Source organism: Dreissena polymorpha, chromosome 3, assembly GCF_020536995.1.
Source record: "Dreissena polymorpha isolate Duluth1 chromosome 3, UMN_Dpol_1.0, whole genome shotgun sequence".
In the NCBI taxonomy this organism is placed as follows: domain Eukaryota; kingdom Metazoa; phylum Mollusca; class Bivalvia; order Myida; family Dreissenidae; genus Dreissena; species Dreissena polymorpha.
Window position 1 is genome coordinate 62,421,791 of NC_068357.1, and position 19,981 is coordinate 62,441,771.

The window sequence follows — 19,981 nt, forward strand, 5'->3', positions numbered from 1 at the left end:
ACGTTTTTTCGTCAGGTACCGTTCATGTTCGTGCCATCCGCTAACCAATCAGAAATAAATCAAAGCGCTGAAGGCACTGAATTTGTACGCTATTGCATAATCTTAGACGCGACTCAGTTTTCAAAATTATGTTACAGCTTTTTGTATCGCACGTTTGAAATGAACAAAACCCATTCAAATTTATAAAGTGTGTGTCTTAAAGCACGGGTCGAATTGTGGGTGCACTATTTATCCTAATAGTTATGTTATAGAGATAACTTAGACAAAATAACGTCTCTTTTTCTTTCGCAATTGGTTCCTGCAATGGCAACCATCTTTAAAATGTTGGTTTCCTTGCTAGAGAATAACTAGCCTAGAATCATGTACATGTTGTGTTATGTGTATCTAATATTTTAATTATTTTCTTTAAATTATTGAGCAACAATTTTGCCGACTGAACACACGTATGTCGCCTGACTTGCTGTTCAATAAATACACCAACACATTTCACGTGACGTTGTACACGTCTTCAAAGTTTTCGCGCGCTTTTTACTGAGACAAAGAATCCGCAAAAATACACGAAGCACTGTTTATTTGAAGCTACAATTTGTTTATGTGGCGTTAACAATAACATTCAGAAGCGTGTTTCGGATTACAAATTTATTTATGCCAATTTGAGAACTCGACAAAAAAATTAAGTTGTATCTAATGAATTCAACTTTAAGTTATAAAAATTCTTTACGTCAAATATATGATTTAACTGTATTTTGCATGTAATGCGCAATTTCCACGAGAAAAGCAAATGTGGGATAAATTTTTTACTCAGAAAAATTCCAGTGGTCATGGCGGGATTCGAACCAGGGTCCTCTCGTTTACTAAGCCAGCGATCTACCATTACACCACTGTTCCGACTCAATTATCGTCTGCATAATTTTACTGCAGTTAATGCAGGCCTACGAGTGCTGTCGCTCATGCAAAGCGTGCACTCTCATTGGCCAATATCGATTGTATACAACGACGCTCCGCCCAGCGTAGCTAAGCTCATACTGAGTTGCAAAACTCGCTACATTATTTGTACGCTATCGCGTCCAAATAATAAATGAAATACTGAGCAATATCGGTGCCGAGCCCAAATTCCAGAAAGACGATGAAGCTTTAACAAATATATAAATTATATTCTCAATTGATCACGCACTCAGGCAAATTTTCCCCTACCCCCACCCACCCACAAAAAATATTTTATCGGATTTACATTGATCTCAAAATCGACCCTGGGCGGCTGAAATCCGGATTTCCGGAATAATCCGGATAACTGACACCTTTGTCGGGAGCATGGTCGCATTTTTTTCGTAGAACATGAAATAAAATTGACGACATTGACGAAGAAGACCATTTCTCCATTGCGTCGCAGACGCTCTATGCATTTAATACGTACAGAGCCTCGCCGTTGAGGCTAACGGTGCGCGCGTAAAAATCGCCATCCGTTAAAAAAAGTAGGCGTGGCTAAAAACCGTTCCTTCGGTACAGTTTTGATTTTAAAGCATTTTTTTCTGAAATTAAATTCATTTAATTTTGAATAAAATGTTGTAGGGTAGCAGCAAAATAATAGGCTCGGTCGGGGAACCGTAACCACAACATTATTTTGTCTGGGTCTGATGCGCCGTGTTTAGGTAATAAAAAATAAATAATATTAATATTATTAATAATAATAATATTTATCATAATAATTATAATAACTACAATAATAATTATCATTATAAGTATAATTATAATGAATTAAAAATAAATACATACATTTAATGATATTACTACTACAGCTACTACTACTACTACTACTACTACTGCTACTACTACTACTACTACTACTACTACTACTACTACTACTACTACTACTACTACTACTACTACTACTACTACTACTACTACTACTACTACTACTACTACTACAACTACTACTACTACTACTACTACTACTACTACTACTACTACTACTACTACTACTACTACTACTACTACTACTACTACTACTACTACTACTACTACTACTACTACTACTTCTACTACTACTACTACTACTACTACTACTTACTACTACTAGACTACTACTACTACTACTACTACTACTACTACTACTACTACTACTACTACTACTACTACTACTACTACTACTACTACTACTACTACTACTACTACTACTACTACTACTACTACTACTACTACTACTACTACTACTACTACTACTACTACTACTACTACTACAACTACTACTACTACTAATACTACTACTACTACTACTACTACTACTACTACTACTACTACTACTACTACTACTACTACTACTACTACTACTACTACTACTACTACTACTACTACTTCTACTACTACTACTACTACTACTACTACTACTACTACTACTACTACTACTACTACTACTACTACTACTACTACTACTACTACTACTACTTCTACTACTACTACTACTACTACTACTACTACTACTACTACTACTACTACTACTACTACTACTACTACGACGTACTACCTACGGACGAGCTACGTACGACGACGACGACGACGACGACGACGACGACGGACGACGACTACTACTACTAGATACGACGACTACGCCGACTACGACTACGACTACGACTACGACGACTACTACTACGACTACTACTACTACTACTACTACTACTACTACTACTACTACTACTACAACCACAACAACTACTACTACTTCTACTACTACAACTCCTACTTATACTACTACTAGCAATACTACTACTAGCAATACTACTAATACTACTACTACTACTAATAATAATAATTTTAATAATTATTATTATAATTATAATAATGATAATATATAATTATAATAATTAAAGTTAAAATAACGGAAGTCGCACCCACCGATAGATTCTCAAGCCTTCGGAAGCCACCGCTGAGACGAGCAATCCGGCCGCGTATGCCGTCTTCGTCAGGGCGTCCGCGCTCCCAGGCCGAAACAAACGGTTCCCATGGGTCCCGAGAGAGACAGTCCGGCAACCAGGCCTCGCGAGCTCGGTAACGCGACTAGGCCCGCGAGACCACCCCTACCATAGTCCCGATGTAGCGTAAAATCTGCATGACCCGTAAAAAAATGCAAGTGCGCATGCGTAAAGCGACCATAAATCCGGCGTAAAAAGTGCAATATGCATATTTATTAACAAATGAACGACAAGTGATGATAATTAACATTCTTATCATGATATAATGTCAGCCTCTTAAGCCAATCTGTTGATTGCATAGATATCATAAGGATTTAACGGTCGATATAAGGTGACATAAAATTTTTGACACTTTGGTTGAGAACATCTTGAGAGGCCCTGTAATATGCGCAGACGTGAAAAATACAATAATATTAGATAAACATGACTTTTTGAACCTTAATAATGCAGTAAACATAGTATTTATTTATTTACTACATGAAGGAGAAAAATAACATTAAAGCCAAGCTGTACAGGTTAAATAAACCCAGCATTCAAGAAGCTTGACTTGCATATTTTACCCGTTCACCCGCGCTCCGCGAGAATCAGGTCGGCGGTTATGCCTCGCGCGCTCGGTAGCCCGGCCCACGCGACGAAGCCCGCGAGACCACCCATACAGGACCTGTATATATGACATTTACATTATTACATTTATGTATTTATTTCCAAATTGATTGAAAATTATGTTCTATGATTTTTAAATAGTATATGTTAAGATTGTAAGTATAGCCTGGTAAAGAGACTAGAAAAATCTGAAAGTTACATAGGTCTGTTGTCATGGGAGTTGGCTACTAAATTTTAGGTCGATATACAACGTTCATCTATAAATTACGTCTACTGGAATTAGTTGGACTAGGGATCGGTCAAACATCCTACACATGAGCTCCGTTATGTCCAGAATAAAGTACAAGTATATTTTCTGGAGTTCCAACTGCAACTTATCGATATCAAAAACATTAACGATTGTCAATGTCTTGTGTACCCAGTAGCACTGGTCTTAATGGCAAAACTAATGTATTTAGTTTAATGGATATTATAAAACTAAGGGAACTAATTTAGTTTATTCAGTATAGTAGTCAAAATGGTTAGGGTGTTTCCTCTTTTTTTCCCGAGAACTAATTTATTCAATATAAGGAAAATAAAAGTGCGCCACCTGCTGTTATCATTTGCTACCTTTAACTTGGCTTAGTTGCATCTGCTTACTCCCTGTTGCTAACTGCCGTTGTTAATGACACTTAGTGGCAAAGCCGATTATGACTGGTTTCAGATTTCAGTTTTATCACGTTTACAAGAATGTAAAGGTACACATTTATGGCAGTGAAATTATTTGTTATTCACTTATGAATTAGGAATTAGGAACACACAAACATTGAATAGTCACCAAGCATATTGCAAAAATCATAAAGTATGAACGAATAGACAACAATCATGTTGGAAATGTCATTAAGCATATTAGAATAAACATCAGGCATAATGTAAATATTCACCATGAATGGTGCATTTTTTACCTAAATATCATTCCACAACTTTCTTTGTGTAACGATGAAAATATATAAGGTAACATTGCAAAGCGTCTCACTGACTGATGATAATATTGATTGCGTTCCTGTTTTTTTTACTGTACATGGTAAAATATCTTGAGACTAAACTGATGTCGTTACAATCGCTTATAAACGCATATTGTAACATTATGTGAGAGGTTTATATATTAAATGTAGTGAAATGAAATTATTCAAGAGCGATTACACGTGGCATTTGACACGACGTTATTGCTACGTTTATATCAGGTCATTTAAAATATACACTATGCATGCATTTTTTAAACATGAAATACTCAATACAACTACTTGACTGTGCACAAGTTATCCAGGATTTCTGGTTATGGAGGGGAGGGGCGGGATATTGACATATTTGCTGGGGGTCCAGGGGGATGCTAGAGCCCCTGGGGGGCACAGGGCGAAGCCCCACGGAAGATCCACGATTATAGTGATTTTGAAGGCTTTGACAACCACTTCTCGAGAATGTCACGCCTTATGTTTTATCATCAAAGTACCTTATTACTTTACTTTGGCGATTTTAGGGGGCGTACGTCGCGTCCGCCCCCCCCCTTGCGTCCGTCCCTCCTTTTCTCCGCCTATGTAAATCAGTAAAGTTTGTGGACATTTTTTTCAATTGTCTTGTGTAAGTTTTTGTTTTAGCACTGCGTCATCATTTCCTGTCAGTTCTATCATTAACTTCATTTACTATTGAAAAGAAAAGACTTGAACTTCTTTATATAAAAAAAGTTTAATACGCGGGATATCATAATTTGAAAATTCTAATGTAAACAAAGGTTCTTACAACCTGAAACGGTCACGGATTTAACTCGACGTCGGCCATAAAGAGGAGAATACCAATAAAGCCGTGTGTCTAGGTCCAAACGAGACTCAGACCTAGTCGTAAAACACCCGAGTCTAGCTCGGTAAGTTCCGATGTCCACCATGATTATAGCATTAAAGTGTACAGTGCGACGCTTTTTGCATTAAACGGATTTCCAAATCATTTTGCTGAGCCATTTTGGCATCAATTGAAGTTATTAAATTGAAATAATTATATGCCTCAACATGAACCAATTGTACTCAATGATAATATTTGTTTGTGAATATCATATTGCCTACATTTCATTAAATTGCCTCAATTTCTTATATAGATTTTTATTCGTTGACATAAAGTTTTCTTTTTTCCTTGTAATCTCAACATTGCTCTGCGAATTTAAGCGGAGGCAACTGCCTCGGCGTGCCTCAGCGTGCCTACGACGCTGGCATTGGTGCCCTATAGACACAATTTTAGTCTGAAAACATTTTCTTTGCCTTCCATTGTTTTATTGTTTGTTGTATGTATATAAATATCTTTTTGGCATGATTAGCATGTATTTTATGATCTGTTTAAAGTTGGTGTGCAAAACATTTTCACCACCGAAGGTCTCTAGTTTGAAATGTCAACACTAGTGGTTAGGAAGTGGCTATGATGCTTGTAGTTTTTTTCCCTGCACATATTTCATTCAAAAAGATTTTTAAACTTAGTTATATTAAAGAAATAATCGACGTGTAAGCGTTGGTTAATGCGGTAATAACCAACGGTTTGGAGCTCCGATGCGTAGTGATTAAACCACGAGGGTGTAGCTCGAGTGGTTTGATGACGAGCATCGAAACGACCACAACAATGAAAATCAAATGACGTCGACTTTATTCATAAACAGAGCGCGGACAATCAAAGTGACATCATACTTATTTGTAAACATAAACCAATATTTTGGTTATTACTTATAATAAAAGGGAAATGACCATAACAAAAATACATTAAATAAACGAAGCATGTATTTTTAGTACTATTTTGGTTGAAGTGAACGGCAGAACGAAATTTTTTTTCCGAATCTCGCGTTAGCGCCCGTGCATTTTACTGAATTCTTGGAATTTCCAGAACTATTTTCAAAACATTTGTCTCCGTCTTTGGTTTGTTGCAGAATAACCAACGATACTTTTCCTTCTTTAAGAAACAATTCGTGTACTTTATAGTATGTTGTCGAATAACCCACGGCCGGAAGTTTAGATGCGTAGGGAATGAATCACGTGAAACTGCTAAGTAAATTGTCCTGTAATTTAAGCAAAATTGTTGATTTACATTGTAAGAAAATAACACGACATAAAAAGTTACATTTATTCTTTTATTAAAAACACCGATTATGCGAGTTTTACCCCATTTAATCTCATTTCTCAGCATGTCACTTATTTGCCAAAGGTTTAACAATTTTAGTTTGCGTTAACTCATATCATACTTCCAAAGTTACGTCGTGTTTAATTTCCTGTAAAATTTCATAAAAATTAAAATATTGTTCACCTTAAACTTGAGTTTTATCTCCAATTTGAAGTGGATTTAATTTCAATTATTCTTCCACATTCACGTAAAGGTAAATATTGAACTGAAAAAAATAGACGTAAAACAAAAAAAATCCACTTATAATATCGACCTTATTTTTGAGTTGCTTCACTAAACATTTGGTTGAGTTTTCGATGAGTTTTGCTAAATTTAATAATATATAATATGCCCGTAATTTACTATTAAGTTTGCGATCATTTTCGCTACATTTGATCGTTTATTCGTCAACATCGTTCTTATTTTACGTCATTTATTTTAATGCGGCTTCTACCACTCTAGCGCCTGCGTCTACCACTCTAGCGCCTGCGTCTACCACTCAAGCGCCTGAATCACGCTCAATTTCGACATCTGGATACGTCGGCATTGGGATTGGTGTCTTTGTGTTGGTTCTCATAGCTGCAGCAGTTATTATCATCGCGTACAAGAAGTAAGCTTAGCGATATTATTTTAAATGCTACATATGCGTTTCGTGTGAAGTAATATAAATCTAGATGTTAAAGCCTGTATTTTACTGTATTTGCTGTATCTGCTACAATTCAGTTCTTGTTTCTTTGTATTTGATGTAAGACACTTCATAAATGCTTGTACGGGTGTGCGATCTTCAATTAGTAAAACATTTACAAAGTGAACTCTTTTAGAAACACGAGTTTCCTTGCACATACTTTGTACTTTGTACACATACTTTGTACTTTGTGTACATACATGTTGTAGTATATTTATATGACTGACGTGTAACGTGTGTAATTGAAGACGCCGCAGACAGCTGCATACTGAAGATCCATATTCCCGATACACTCTAAAAGCTGATAAATGTGATGTGCCCGCAGACAAGGAAAATGTGCCGCCGCCCGTTCCAGTAAGTTGTCAACCAATCGTAGGCGAACACTCTTGTTTATGCAATTGCTTTAAAGTTGCGAGTAATGCAGATTATACAATGTTATATATAATTTGAAACAACGCATTTCGGTTATTGGGGAGAGACTTTAATATTGTAATATTAAACTTCTGCTCGACACCTCTTTTGCCTACAATATTCTCTCCTACTTTCTATGTGGTCTAGCTGTTGCAAATATAGATATAGCTCTTAAAATATATTATTTATGAATGCATGTAGAGTAAATATGTAGACATCAAACTGAAATGAAAAAATGGTCTATGTTTTGCTCCAGCGCGTAGATTTGTAATTTATTTCATTTGTAACTTTGATTAACGCAAAATACTATTGATTATTTTAGCTAAATACTTAAATATAAAAATATTAAATTGGTATATTGCTTTAAACATGTATTGAAAGGTTTAGTGCATTACATGAAAAGAACTGACAACGATGCCAGACTTTAACTGTAAAATGACGGCAGTATGTTACCCCGCTTCTATATAAAATAACATTGCATTAAATGTTTAAAAAGAGGAATAAATTTAATTCAAGTAACAACAATTTTTGGTTAATTACGGAATAATGCTATATTGCATTTCACGAGTATTAATAAAAATTATATTTAGAGGTAAGGCGAATATTGTCTATTAATATCTTCGTTACATTGTCTAATCTAGCATCGTGTCCAACGGAAGTCCAGACATTTATACCTCAGGCTGGATGGTGACGTTTATGATGCAATAGAGGACACCGTAAGCTCAGTATTGCCGCCCAGACCCGCCCTGCCTACTCCGCCGGGCGACAAGAGCAGCGCAGACAACGAGTACAGTGTACCTTACACTGGTCTCTCCTTTGCTCCCAAGGGACATACCGGCACCACTTAATACAAATGACAATCTGTTACTTCCAGCGCGTGTCACTTTGTACAAAATACCAACTACAAAAGATAGTTCAATGTAAACATTGTAAACAAGTATTAGTTTAAGTAAACTGAAGATAAGATATGTATCCTTATACAATTGTTTATTCCGGTTAAAAATTGTTTTTACACAATAGTAAACTGATTTGTATTCACTCAAACCATCGCTATATGTAAATTGTATAATAACACATAACTAATTAAAGTAACATAAATACTCAAAATCAACGAGTATTTCGCACAATATTTCGTAAAATAAAGAAAACCCATAAAAATCAGTGTTCCTTATAGCAATAGTCAAAAATTCAACGCTAGACTTGGTATGGTAACATAGATTATACAAATGCTCTTTCTTTATTTGGTGGCACAATATATTCCCTTTTAATTTCCCGCAACGATATCTATTTATACGACATACGAACACTAACATGGTACATGAACATGTGTTGAATATACTTGAAAACTTGAAACTCGAAAACTTGCTAATTTGATGAAACGCCTATTTATATAATTATATTCAATGGCGTTGTACAAAACATATATATGTACATAAAATTGATAAAATAAAAGAGGTATTGATAATATTATGCAGCATTAGTTAAAGGATTAATGATCTTAAAATGTGTGATATAAATAAGAATGCTATAAGGAACTTAAGCAATAAAACAATACCGGCTACACTATTAAAACACAGTAAAAGTAAAATATTATGTAATAAATTGATATAACTAGAGTTAAGACAATAATTATAATGATAATATGAGCAAATATTTGGCAACATAAAGACACTGTTTTTCATTAACTAAAAGGATACGTAAAAGGATATTTCTGCTCTCTGGCTGTCGGATCCCACAGCTACCGGTCACCTGTCATACTTAAGGACACTGCTTTTGGGTTTTAACCTTATTTTAACTTTCGTGACTGCAAGTCACAAATAGACTGACCAAGTGTGACTACAAGACACAACTTGAAGGTTAAAATTATAGTGTGACTATAAGACACAACTAGAAGGCCTAAGCATGACTAAAAGGCAGCTGGTTGATGTAATTCAATCATTGAGCAAAGAAGCCCTAATGATTCTTGGTTACCAGTCACTTGTACAATAAATATCCTTTTCGAGCAAAGAAGCCCGCACAATTCTTTAATTGCTTGGTCCTATGAGTCCTAGTGAACAATACGCCCGTACAACTGAGTCTCGATTATTTTTTTAAATCACAGGTATTCCAATTAAAATAGGTTGTAAAAGTCTCTGAAGAGAAATGTTTTCAAATTCCTTTTGAAAATGTTTATTGATGCGGAAGTCCGGATGCTTGATGGAAGGTCATTCCACAGTTTCGGACCAACAACTCCGAAACTCTTGTCCATGAAAGTTTTTCTCTTTGTGCGTTTTACATCATAACATCCGTCATACGAGACGGTAGATCGTAGGTTACGTGCTGGTACTTTTTCTTTTAAAAGTTCTGTAAGGTATTTTGGCGCGTTACCAACAGAACTGACATATTTCTGTCGGCCGAGTACCAATTTGGCACACATGTTTTGGATACGTTGCATTTTGTTTATTTTGCATTGAGCTGTTCCATACAAGATGAGATTACAATAATCTAGATGGGATATTACCAAAGACAAAACGAGTATTTCTGTTGCTTCTTTTGTTAAGTATTTCCTTATGTTTTTGATTTTAAGGTAGTTGTACATGGCTGTACGGCACTTAATTTTGATGTGTTCTTTAAAATTTAGTGTTTCGTCTAAATATGCACCCAAATACCGTATGCATTTTTCTGCTTTAACAGTGTCACCAGCAATATCTATTTCTTTAGATTGACATTTATTTAATTGGGGTCTACTACCGAACATGATGAATTCCGTTTTTGATGCTTTCATTTTCAGTTTATTCTCGTTCATCCAGTTGTTAATAACGAGTGCACAACTTTCAAGTTCTTGAATGGCAGTTCTTTCAACAGAAGAAGATGTAGGTTTGAATCGCTTGTTTGCGGTGTGGTCGTCTGCAAAACCGTAGACTGTGATGGAGGGAGGAACGACATCAAACAGTGTTCCAGCGTACGTCAGGTAGAGCCATGGACCAAGACAACTACCCTGGGGGACACTACACTCCAAAGAACGTGCCGCCGATAAAGCTGAATTAACACTTATGCGACAGCTTCTTGGACGAAGATACGAGTCTATCCAGTTTAGTGCCGTGCCACATGCACCGTATTGTTTTTGCAACACGTCTAGTAGAATGTCATGATCGACTGTATCGAAGGCAGCACTCAAATCAATGGCGATAAGTGCTGTAACCTCTTGTTCTTCCATACCTTCGAGTATATCATTGACTAGTCTAAGTAAAGCAGATTCACAAGAATGGAATTGTCTGTAGGCTGACTGATTTTTTGGAAGGAGATTGTTTTCATTTACGTGTATATTGAGTCTAAACAGAGCAGCCTTTTCAATCACTGGTCTATAGTTGGCATAACTCAGGTCTAGTCCAATTTTCTTAAGAAGTGGTCTTACTATTGCCTGTTTAAATTTTGAAGGAAAAGCTCCTTGACTCAGAGAGAGATTAACCAATTTTGTCACGAACGGTAGTAACTCGTTTAAAAATGATTTTAGTACTCTTGTTGGCAATGCATCTAGTTCGCATGATTTTGTTTGAAGATGATTGATGATCTTTTTCACTTCATCTTGGGTTAGCTCCTCGAACATACCGAAACATGGCACTTCCTTGTGAGCGGGTGTGAATTTTTCGAAAATTGCAAGGGCATCTCGAATTTTGTTAATTTTATCCAGGAAGTGATCGGCAAAATTTTCAGCTATCGCGGTGTCGCTTTCACCTTCCGGCATAGGGTTATCAGTATTTTTTCCTGTTAATTCTGATACAAACTTGTAGAGTTTTTTAGAATCTCTGTGAAAATCAATTAATTTTTGACTAAGCGATCGTTGCTTCTGTGCATTCAACTCGAAAGTGTATTTATTTCTGGCATTTTTGAAAAGTTCATATTGGTCTGGTTGTTTGTATTTTCTCCACATGCGTTCCAGTTTGCGTGTTTTACGTTTTAGTTCAAGAATATTTTCATTAAACCATGGTTTTGGTGCACGACATATTTTGTTTTTCTCAATGTATGGAGCGTGTTCATCAAGAATTCTACAGATTTTATCTTCAAATTGTTCTATAAAAGTGTCTACTTTGTCTGCTGTAATTGACATTTCATTGAGGTCGTTAGTAAATGCTGAGTGGTCTATGTTTTTAAAATTTCGAAATTTTATTGTTTGACTCTTGATTTTTTCTTTTTGTACTTTGGTAACGACTTTAACTACACAATGGTCCGAAAAGAAAGGGCCTGGTTCACACGAATTGATTTCAATACCATTTGTAGCCTCAGAGATTACTAGGTCGAGTGTATTTCCCTCTGTGTGTGTGCTGAAATTAACATGTTTTTCCAAACCCATTGCTACAAGAGAATTCTTAAATTCAGTCACAACACTGTTAGTTTTGTTAACATGCAAGTTGAAATCTCCAATAATATTAAGATTTGAGTAGTTGGGAATAATGTCCTCCATGAATTCGAAAAATTCTGTTAAAAATTGATGTTCAGTCCCTAATAATTGTGGTCTGTAAACGCCAATTACATTAATTGTAATGTTTTGAGAATCAGTTGCCATATACCATGTTCAAATGTCCGGGTATTACTACTTGACACTTTTCGTACAGTAACCCCAGTCCGACAAGTTAAAGCCACTCCGCCGCCTGTTCTATTTGAACGATTTACAGTACTCATTGTATAACCATTTTGATTTAAGTCTGAGGTATCTATTTGGTGTTGCTTTTTATCTGAGAACCAGGTTTCTGTGAATACGGCAAAGTCGATTTTTTCTTCTCTCAGATATTAACCAATCAAAACATCTTTGTTTCTGACAACAGAAGGACAGTTCAATGTAAGGCAAGATATTTTTTCGTTTAGACCATTTAGTGTATTGCATTTCTTGGGGTATGAGAGGTTGATTACGTTTGCATCTGAAATGTTTTGTGTGCTGTGTCTTTTCAAAGATGTTACAGTTGTTATTTGTGATGGTAAACTTTGTAGATTATTTAAATTTACTCCACTATTTGTGTCCCACACACACACACACAATAATTTTGTATATTGTTAAATCTATGTTACCAGAGGACATTTGGCGTTGAAAATTTGGCTATTGCTATAAGGAACATTGATTGTGTATGTGTTAACTTTATTTTTCGAAATAGTGTACGAACTATTCGTCGATTTTGACTGTTAATTGGATTTAAAACTAAACCAATCTAATCGATGTATGAAGGTCAAAGATCAACTTCTGTTGCCTACACTATTAAAGGAAAACGTGTAGCAGAGTAGTTAGTACTTGTCTTAAGCGTACATAATATTAAAAATTATTATCATTATATTTACAGTATTGTTTTATTTATTGCAGGCTATATTTTTTGCTTGTTATGATGATTTTTGGGGGCTATAAATTGCTTATATTTGCCAAAAATTATGTGCTAACGCAAGTATGAATTTGACTGATAAAAGATTTGTTAAATAAAATTCACTAATAGTTAATTACTGCTGATGTATACATAATATAATACAATATATTATATATACATATATATATATATATATATATATATATATATATATATATATATATATATATATATATATATATATAACGTATATAAAACAATAATTGATAAAATTAAATTAAATGTGTTAATTGTTCATATATTTACATACTGGATAATGTTAAAGAAGATTCTTTCATTGACGCTTTTTTTCATGGTGTAAAATATTTACTGTTCATGTACAGGCTGGAGTTCAATGAACTATGTAAATTGTGTTAGAAAATTGATGTATTACTATCTACTTTGTTGTGACAATTATAGACAATTAAGATTGAAATTTATTGGACATATCTCTAGGCCTACCGTACATTTATTCCAAACTACTATGTCATCGAAAAAAATAAATATTATATTAGGAATTTGTAAATACCTAAAAGAAGCTATGTTATATAAAAATTATACCCTTACAGAACTACCTGTTCCTAAATCCAAAGTATATCAATGTTCCGTCACATAATTATATTTTATATATGCATGTATATTATGCTTGAATATTTATATGTATATTTTGTGTGTGTGATGATATTACTTAACCGTTCTTATTGTCTTTGCAATACTTATTTTGTAAATGGCTAAAGGCATGTTTTTATTGCCGGTTGCTAATAAACTTTGAACTTTGAACTCACGAGTATTGAAGTGACCTTCGGCAAGTCGTTTTAAACTATAGCGACGACTTACGCTTGCAGCCTTGATATTTGATTTGATGATTTTCTGTTTATAACACATTCCTTTTTTAATGTTATACACAACATTTATGTTGATTAATGTTTAAAGGAAAAATTCTTTTTTGATTTTGAATTAATTACAATGTCAAACAAACAGAAATACTTCGATTGGGATACAAACCAAGCTTACACATTAGAATGCTTTCAAAATCAAACATCGTATCAACTATAATTAATGAAACTACCCTTAAAAAAGATAGCCGAGCGCTGCAAGCCCACCTACCCAGACTGACGTGGCGCTTTCCTTGCATCGCGTTCTTCTCCGCCCAGATAGCGGGTTTGACCTCTGGTAGCTTGGGTTGAAATTGCCACCTTTTATTGCAAAAAAGCCTAACCAATTGTAAATACATGTAATCAACGTCCGTTGTCTGTTGTTTAAGCCATTCATTTGTATTATTTGATGTTTGATAACATGAAATTAATTTAATTTAACTTTTAATCACAAATATTATGTTTAAAACGTAAACATATTGTATTTATTATAGTGCGATGAAAAAACGAAGAAATTGCAAGTCTAGCAAGTACTTTTTTATTTTTATATAACACTGTTTTATATCAGATTTTTGACTGTGAAAAGGATGTACCATATGTGCTAATTGCATGAATTATCTTTACATCAAAACCAAAGTAGGTGTCTCCATAATGTTTTGTTTTGATAGTTTTTAAACATAAACGATATAACATCGCTTGAATCGCGATAGGATGTCATCCATCAATGATTGTATTTAATGGATCGCCTTGTTTACAATATAACTTGTTAATTTGCAACTCAAGTCAAAGTCAAACAACCTTTTATTTCAACTCAATTCATGTTTGACATGAATACATGAGCAAAAAAGTACGAAAGCAAGACCGTAAGTAATGTTACAAAGGTTGAATAATTATCACTGCGGGCTCTATAGCTTTAAAAAAAGAAAAGAGTTCCGTTTTTATATCTTTACGAACATATTATTTAGTACATTAGATTTTTTCGTAATGGATGTACACAGCGGTGACTCAAAAATGACGTTTATATTTATCTACATAGAAGCAAACATATTTATTTATCTATAGTTACTTATTTATTAGCTAAATATGTGTTTAATGCTATGTATATATTCAAGATCCAGCGTATTTAATGGGCATGGTATTAACTCTTGTTTTTTATAGCACACACTGGATCTTCCTGAACCTGTCTTTGTAAAACAAATGGCGCAATTTAATGACCAGATCCATGTGACTCCTCTATTTCAAATAAATATCAAGATGTAAAGATTGGGTAGCGTTCAGTCTCCATTTATAAAACAAACCCCATTATTTTTCATTTTTCGTCTCTGACTCATAACTTCATCTCTCACTGCCCGAAGATACGAAGCGTACTTTTAATTTCTGAGTTATTGTTGTGTGTATTGGGAAGATGAAGAGCTGTATCGGTATCCGAAAGCCTCAGACTTGCACCATCGTTTTTCACGAATTGTACTACCTTCGTTGCTGAATCAAGAAATATCACTATTTTTCATATTGTTGCTTTGCTGCATAGTTCTGTCACATTCTGAAGTTATTTCATGTTCTTTTCATGTTTTCGGATTGATTGTGCTAATATTTGCTTTTTCTAAATTCTTCACATAATTGTTTTTTCTATCGACTCAATCGATTCGTTAAGCTTCTCTCATTCCTTGTTAAAGCCAGTTTTATCCTAGAGGCTCAATTTTGTTAATAACTGACTTATATATTAATCTTTTAGTTTTGTTATCAGGTTCTTCAGAGTTTCTCTTATTGACGTGTAACTTTTAATCATCACATTTCCCAATTCTTATTTACTCTCTAGATCCATCTAGGCGGTCTTGCTTGTGTTTCTAATTATCTTATGTTTCACGCAACGCTGCGCTTTCTTTTACAAACTGCTTGGTTTTTGCTGTTTGAAGACCTATATATGTCCATACTTGACATATTTATTCACTAAACTAATTATTATTCTTCGACTGCTTGTATTGGTGTAGTAGTAAACATGCCTTGGTGAACTTTTTTATTTTGAACAGTACATCTTTAATATCAAGCGAGTTGACTGTTGTGAAAGAAGTTTTAATAAATGTCATTGTAAAATATTTATGATGTAAAATAAGTACTTGTAAGTGATTCGGAACACTTAAAATATCTGTGCTATTGATTTGTAGTTGGAATGCCCTGCTTCTTAGTAAGGAACTTTTCTTAAGTTGTCTTTCCTAATTAGTTGTCATAGTTCTTAAGCTTTGATAAATATAAATATGTATGGTTTCGATGAATTGTTAAATCTACATCTTCTGTGTATGTGATTCGTATTGTGCTATTTCGTACTGTTTTGGTAATTGGTTACTTGCCTTAAATAAAGGACCAACAAATTGTATATAATAAAAATGTAATAGCGCTCCAGCGGCTAGAGTTTCACTTCTTTATATTCTACATACATTTACAAAATCGGACAAATGTTAAACAAATATTAACAAACATTGATATGAGACGTAGTTTCACTCACAGTAACACTTTGCGTCCTAAAAGGTTTAGGTAAAACGTTGAGATATATGGTCCGAATGTAAACAGAGGTCTTATCCTCTCTATAACTTAACTTTGCATTACAGCATTTGACAGTAACATTATGCAAATGTTTACATATATGATACAATTTGTTGCGCGTAAGAACCACGTGGCTTCATTCACGGTCAGAGTGTAACTTACAGGGCAAACGTCTATACTGACTTTCTGCACCATAATAAATTTTTGGCCAGCTTATAAGCCCGAAAGTGGTTTATATGGACATTTTAAAATACTTATTTACAGATTATGTAGACCATTAAATGCACAGTAGTGTTTGTTAGTTATTGCATATGACAATTTCTTCCAATATAGACATGTTAATTGTTATTGTTTACATTCAGGATTTTCCGCGCATGCGCTCTAACTTGCACAAGATGTAGTTACAGGAACGTAAAACATATGCATACAGACATCTATTTATTCACTAAATCGACAATAAATGCGACAATAAACAGTATAACAACTAAATAATGATAACAACAAAACTATCATATTTAGTAACAATAATTTATATAAATACATCTAATTGCATCTTTATAAAAATACGAGTTTTTCATTAGTGTCCCAGTAAAGCTGGTCTGAGGACTCATCACTGACAATGTCAGGAAGCAAAGTTATCATTATAAATAAGCCGTTTAATGTTTGGAACAGCGATTTCAATAGGTTAAATTATAATTATCATAATATGCATTATTATATAATTATTATTTTCAATGTAATGGGTATGCCAGTGCATTTTTAATAATGTTAAAGGGGCTGTCGAAAATGTAAGCTTTGCTTTGAATCAACCATACTCCGAAGCCTGAATTAAAGCAAGTACATGATAATATTTATTTATTTTTGTTCATTTTCTTTTAAATTGAATAATTTGTTTACAGTATTGATAAATTTGAACATTAGACTGAAAGAAAAACATACAAATAACGCAGATTTAACTGCCAATAAGTGTAACAAGAACCATCTTTACTATTTATTGTGATTGATAAATATCAAGTTGTTTATATCATAAATCTATATCGTTTTCCTGTTTTGTAAATAGCGTTTACCACCTTTGTGGTGGTATGTAATATTTTTTGGTTCGTGCATTCCCGTTACATCAGTTGTGTTTAATGATCAGACATTCGCCTGTGAACTGTGATTTATGACATCCTGGTGTTACTTAGTAAGTGCCTTTACCATATCTGATGAAATTGAGATAATCGGTTTGTTCTTAATAAAGGGGCAATTGAACACCGAAATAAACATGCTCAAACGAATATTGGAATGAGGCCAACACTATCTTTTTTTTAATATGTCACATTGTATTTTCCCGGATAAATACCAGTGCAGTTAAAAAGTATTTGTGGTGAGCATGGAATCGATATATTTGTTGTTTTATATTATCATTAAGAGGAGGTATTGGTTTCAAGAGAGGTAAATTATCCAGGTCTGTACTTATTTTTATAATCTTATCTGCAAAGTATGGAATGAAGTAATTAGCAAGAGCTACTTCGCTTGTATGTAGTGGGCGTAAGTTGTCCTGCTATCTACCCAGTAAAAAGGATTTTATTGCAACGAACTTTCTTGTAAACCCTTCTTCGTCTCCAATAATGTCTTGGTAGTATGTATCCTTGGCGCTGGAAAGTTCTACGCTATTACTGTTCCGCTAACCTTTAAAGACTTTGCTAGACATGTCAGATTTGTCGCGCATAAGGATTTGTTTATAAATCGTTTTAGCTGTTTAAAATACCAAGAATACCACCGTCATGTTATTGTCCCCACATATCTTAAAATTCTCTTATAAGACTTGTTTGATTTTTATTACTATGATTCATTGAAAGCAAGTTCAGTTCAGTTTTAAGCTACATGTGCTGTTAGCACGGTTTTTATCGATTTTATTGCCTTTAGTATTACTTTTTTTAAAGAAATTTACATATTATTGCCTTTATTATATCTATTTTAATTTATTTTCAGAAATGAGAAAAGATGGACATATGCACGCATTTTGTTTAGGTAAGCATAAAAATAACGCAACTCTTTTAAATGTGTAATTTAGTCATTAAAGGGCAGCAATGCGGTATGTGGGTTCAATGGTGATGACAATCAATCTATTTATAATTTAATATGCAACATACTTAATTTATACAATCCTCGCAGTAATTGTCTCTTTTTATTAATAACCACTGCCGTCACAAGCAAAATCGGGCTGTCCGCTTAGCTCAGTGTTTTGAAAACGCTCTTCTCACCTAGGGGGCCTGGGTTCAATCTCCTCTCCCGGCGCATGTGCGTTTGGTTCGTTGTAAACATATCGGATAGGTGATGCTCTTTTACCGGGTACGCCGGTTTCTCCTGTAAGCACAAGACTACACTTACATGGAATATCTTTTATTAAAAAAGTAAATGGCAGGAAATTGCAACCTTATTTTATTTTTTCACCAAACATTCCTGAGTCCAGTAAATGTATATGTAACAGTGCTGCACCGCACTCTGAGTCATCACATAATGCAGCCTCGTGTGCGGATGGATCTTATAAACTTCTCTAAAGATTTCAAATCAGTGCATATTTTGTATAATTGGATTGTATTTTGTTCCCCTTACAATTAAAATGGTTAAAAAAATCACAATCATTATTGGTCAAGACGGCAGTATTTTGATATGAACTTTGATCGTGAACAACACAATTGTCCATGTATGTTACATGTGTAATTAAAGATACAAAAATATAACCATTAATCATACACCAACATAAATATCTGCCTGATAAAAGATGTCTGGTATAATTCGGTATATCACGTTAACAGTGTTTGTATCTGTCAAGGTTTGGAAGAAGGTCAAAATAATCTGAATTAATATAAATTTCTCACTTTTGATAATAGAATCAGATTCAATTAAATTAACAATTTGTAACCGAGAAAATTAGAAACAAAAAGCTACGCTAATAGCAAACAATTCAAATGTTACAAGTATTAAGCACTATGGCTCATAAGGTAACAATACACAAGTCATACAACATATTCATTCCCGCTGTAAAGAAAATTAAGCGTCTTAGGGATTATTTTTAGTTCTGTCTTTAAATAAATCGGGAGTAAAGGTATGATTCACAGAAAAGCACATTCAGACCCATACCATTCTGTAAAATATCAGGCTCGGCGCGAATAAAACAACAGCTCGGCGAGCCTTGCCGTTATTTTGCCTCACCAGATATATTACACAATTTGAGGGCAGTACCATGTTATTGTATATATAATACCATTACTATTGCATAACTTTACCATAGTTTCAGTTTCATTTGTGCGCGGTCCGGACCCCTGGTCCGACAAGACCGGGTTACTGAAGATCCAGTATTACTGCAACTTCCGCGCACCAGAG

The 19,981-nt window shown here is 34.3% G+C and overlaps 1 long non-coding RNA gene across 1 annotated transcript in view; it reads left to right on the forward strand.

Moving 5' to 3' along the window:
* Positions 1 to 13,277, forward strand: part of LOC127874443 (uncharacterized) — a 38,554-nt gene extending 25,277 nt beyond the window's left edge. Inside the window, exons 10-12 of the long non-coding RNA XR_008046921.1 lie at positions 7,200 to 7,347; positions 7,671 to 7,776; positions 8,475 to 13,277. This is a non-coding gene — a long non-coding RNA (uncharacterized LOC127874443). The remainder of the gene's footprint in view (positions 1 to 7,199; positions 7,348 to 7,670; positions 7,777 to 8,474) is intronic.
* Positions 13,278 to 19,981: the final 6,704 nt, after the last annotated feature.